This window comes from Prunus dulcis, chromosome 6, assembly GCF_902201215.1.
Source record: "Prunus dulcis chromosome 6, ALMONDv2, whole genome shotgun sequence".
Lineage (NCBI taxonomy): Eukaryota > Viridiplantae > Streptophyta > Magnoliopsida > Rosales > Rosaceae > Prunus > Prunus dulcis.
Genome location: NC_047655.1, coordinates 15,348,927 through 15,353,997, shown reverse-complemented (window position 1 = coordinate 15,353,997; position 5,071 = coordinate 15,348,927).

The window sequence follows — 5,071 nt, the reverse complement described above, 5'->3', positions numbered from 1 at the left end:
AAAGGCAATTACTGTAACTCTCCCGATAACATTCCATAGATATTGCATATGGCATATCTTGAATAAGATTACAGAGAAACCCGGCATTGGAGAATGTTTTTCTGAAATGTGCAAATGCATATGGGGTATGGACAAGAAAGAAGAATTTGATGCGAAAGGGGAGGAAATTATCACAAACAATGGGCTGCAAGACCATGCGTGGCTGAGCTCAATTCATGCTATGCGGGAGAATTGGGTTCCATCATATGTAAAACATGTGTTTTCGGCTGGGATGTCAAGTAGTCAACGGGCCGAAAGCTGTCATTCATTTTTCAAACAATATATTAACCAGAAAAACACATTGATGGAATTCATTGTACGTTTTGAGAGAGCTCTTGCTTCACAATGACACAAGGAGTTAATCGCTAATCATGTTGATAACAATGAAAAACCTCCACTGCCATTTCAAACACCAATGCAACATCAAATGGGAAGCATTTACACTCAGGAAATTCTGGAAATGTTTGAGAGGGAAGACTTCATAAGTCTTTTATGCTTGTTCGAACTTGTAGAGCAAGATAAGACGCACTGTATATATAAAGTAAGTGAGCGGGTAAATCCGGGGGTGACACGGATGAAGGAGCTTGTGCATGATAAAGATGCCAATAAAGCTTATTGCAATTGCAAATGATTTGAATTTTGGGGTATTCCGTGTCGACACATCCTAGCATTCTTAAGAATGAAGCAGGTTGAGCACTTCCCAGACAAGTACATATTGAAACGATGGCTTCAAAGTGCAAAAGGCAGTGTAATGTATGATAAGAATCACAAAAAAGTTAACGATTGTGTTGATGGTTTGCTTTTGGTTAAGAGATCGAAAGTTTACAAAGTTGCAAGTGATTTGATTGATTCGGCTTTGTTGTGTGATGAAGGTTTTGAGTTGCTGGAAAAATCTTTTGAGGACATTCGTGGGAAGCTTACAAGTTTGGTGTCATCAAGATCTCATGTCGAAGAACCCAATGGAGATGTCGGAACTAGTTATCCCCAACTCAGAATCAAAGATCCACATCGAGTGAAAGTAAAAGGGCGTGCGAAAAGAGTTAAAGGAGAAAAAGAGAAGGCAGCACAACGACATAAACGTCGGTGCACTGAATGTAGGAAGATTGATCATGATAGACGGAGTTGTCCAAAACTTGCGAGCCCGTAAGTGAATATGTGTTATATTGTGCTTTGAAATTTATGTTGTTGATGTTTATTATTATTTTTTTCCGGATGTGGCAGCTCTTCATCTTCCGACACAGAACTTGGTGATCCAGTTGGTGAGAATTTGCAGCCCACTCAGAGCACGCAAGACAGTGAACCTACTATGACAGAGTCATTTATGCAAGAGTTTGATTTCAGGTATGGTCCTGGAGTTTGAACACTTATTAATACTTATTTACATAGTTTTTGAAAGTATCTGGAAGCGTTAGTGAATCTTAGGTAAATGCCTCATGTCCATTGATACTGAACTACGTTTATTAAACACATAACTATCTGGAAGAGTTTGATTTGATTTATGGTCCAGAGTTTTAACATTTATTGATTCCTATTTACATCTTTTTTGGTCGTGAACGGCACCATGCTTTCAATAATTAGGCGTAACTCGAAGTTTCAAATTCATTTTTTGTTGAAGGTGGATGTCCCGGATGTCCTCTGGGGCTTTGGGATTTTCAAAACTTGAAGCCCTTGTTTGAAGGAGAATGAGTTTGGGGGGATCATGTAAGGGGTTTTCTACACAAATTTGTAATGGTTGCAATGAATATGAAAATATCCAAGGGAATCTTGAAACCATGACTATGTGTCAGTAAGAGAATCTTGAAACAATCACTATGTCTCTGTAAAGTCTCAACCAACGAATATCTGTGTCAGAGAATCTTGAAACAAATCGTCTCCTCACCGACAATGAATTAAACAAAAAATTGTGAGCACTATTATGAAATGAACGCTTCTAATCCGGAAGTTAGTGATAGAACTGTGATTGAACTCTAGGTTTGATAGCAGTGTAAAACGAAATAAGCTGCACGTAAGCAAGATCGGGCATTAACATTAAAACAATAACCCATATCGAGCATTCACATTTAAACACTAACCCAGATCGAGCATTAACATTTAATCACTAACCCAGATCGGGCCTTAACAAAAACAAACAACTGCTAAGGGATTGCCTACGGATTGATATGTCACTAGTCATTATTGTTGCCTTTTGCTGGTTGGTGGCCTTGCTCTGTTGGGTGTACACCGCTGGAGATGATTTCCTGTGCAGCAGACGGGGTTATGGCGTCCCAGTCAATATCTTTGTGGGCATCTGCAGCGAACCGTCGAAATTTCTCAAAACCTTCGTTGAAAGCCACAGACATTGAGTCCAATAATGGACCAGGGAAGAGTTGTGTTCCAGTTTGTTCTTCATATCATTTATTTCCACAGCGGGATCATCGGAGTCCTCCTCGCTTGCGGAGGAGGTTGGAAGAGGCGATGGTGGTGGAGGGGACTTTGGATAATCGGGGGCATATTCCCATGGGCCATCGGAGTCCCCCTGATTCGCTCTGGCACTTGAACTGGCAGACATGTTGAATAAATCGTTAGATTGGGGGATTTGGCTGAAGGTTTGTATGCAAAAAAGACGACTGGAAAGAAGAAAAGAGAGATATAAGGCATGAGTATCCCATAGGCATAAAACAACGTTTATATATTATGTCCGGAAGTTTTCCATTTTGTTTTTTCTCCTGTTGTCCCATCACTTTAATATTTTTTTTTAAAAAAAGTAATAAGAGTATTTGATTTAGTTAATCACATGAGCCTTACATGATTAGTAAAAATGTTAGCACACACTTGAATTTTGATTTATTAAGTTTGAATGAGTTCGTAGCAATTTGCAAAATTTTTTCCCGATTTTTGTATATTTAGTTATGAATTTTGTAAGAAAATAGCAATATACATTTAAATTCACACGGAAAGGAAGGATGTGGCAATGGCCACTGGCGTACACGTGTGCACCTACTGAAGGGGGATGTGGTCAGCTGTCGCCATGTGTGTTATTTCTTTATGGATCACTTCAAACCAGAGTTTTTCCACCTTCAGGAGCCCACACAAAATGCCAAAAAATGTACTCAAAATGAACCACACATTTGTTCCGAACAAAATATTGAAAACCCCCAAAATGAACTTTCTCCAGCGACAGTTTACTCCATGGCGATCCCATCCTAGTTGCAGCTTGTGACAACGCATCTTGCAAACTCGCAGAATAGCTCAAACCCTTTGCGTGCTTCTGCTTCCCTCATCTGCACTGACTCATTCGAAGTACTGAACCTTCGATCACCTTTTCCTTTCGCAAGCCTAACCCTCACTTTCATTATTTGGACTGATCGAAGGTGGAATTTCGCTTTCTTTTTCTCCTTCCCTAACGTTTCTTGATACCATCTTAGACGTATCTTCAGGCATTTGATTTCCATGATCAACGCATCATACCGTATCTTGCCGATCCGAGCTACATCATCATGGTCCTCAGATGAAAAGTTTATGGATTTTGCAGCTCCATCAGCAACATCTTCAGCTTTATTATTCCTTTGTGACTAAGGTTCTGCATTTTTTGCTGGAGTTGTTATAAGTGTGGGGCGGATTTTTGTAGGGGAACCCATTCTGAGTTTAGGCTTGTTTGGAGCAAGTGGAGGTGCAATGGGAGGTAAAATACTCTTACATTGGTATTTATAGAGCAGTCCCCATTTTCATTTTACCCGCCAAAATGCCAATGTTGACTTCGAGTGGGGAACTGCAATTTTAGTTACCTTGAGAACTGCTGATTTCATATTTGCATTATTTGTATCATATACGATATTTTAATTTTCTTTACCCTTCGTATTTAGTATCATATTTGCGAAGATGAAACTGTTGACTTGGTCACGTTTAAATGTAAGTTACCTTCACAACTTGTGATGTGATATTTGCATTATAAGTACCACAAGCACATGTTTTTGTTTCTTTACTGGTGATATGAGTTCATATTTAGTATCATATTTCAGAAGATGAAATTGTTTACTTGCTCATGTTAAATGCAGATTACCTTTATAACTGGTGATGTCATAAAACACTGTTTTCATTTTCTTTACTGTTAATGGTGCGTTCATATTTAATATCATATTTCAGAAGATGAAATTGTTTACTTGCTCATGTTAAATTCAGATTACCTTCATAACTGGTGATGTCATAAACACTGTTTTCATTTTCTGTATTATTAATGGTGCGTTGATATGATATTTTATTTCATACTTGGCTATTAAATTATTCACATGGTCGTGTTAAAATGCAACGAATTTTACCTCCATAAGTAGTGATGTGATATTTGCATAATCATTATCATAAGAAGTATATTTAATTTTTTGACTGCTGACGTTGATTAGTAGTATCATAAATGCGAACATACTTAGGAATTTTCCCCCATTTTTTTTCTGAAATTTCCTGTATTTTTTACGATTTTTTGAAAAAAAAAAAGAAAGAATCAAATACACACGAAATGCTGTGGTGGAGTTGGAGTGGGGAGCTGCAGACCTCAGTGACATGTGGCTCATTCCCATGCCGCCACAGTCCCTTTTCAAATTTTTTATTCATTTCCAATTAAATATTCATTTAAAAATCGAATTGAAGGGGGAAAAAATCCAGAAATATCCTCCGGACTCATGACGACATTTTCTTCCATGAAATATCCGAAAAAAGGCCGCGTCATATAAATATCCAGACGAAATTAATGTGATCGAACAAATAAGAGTTTACGGTTTGAAAAGTGTACTAGTGTTTTCATTTGCATCATCCAACATTAGGGTTTGTTCCCTAATTTTATTTTTCCCTCACACCAAAATCCGTTATTGTACTTTCCGTACGAAGTATTCATCCCAATACATACTTAGGAAATTTCCCCCATTTTTTCTGAATTTCCTGTATTTTTTACTATTTTTTGAAAAAAAAAAGGAAATAAAATACACACGGAATGCCAAGTGGTGGAGCTGGAATGGGAAGCTGCAGACCTCAGTGACACGCGGAGCATTCCCATGCCGCCACA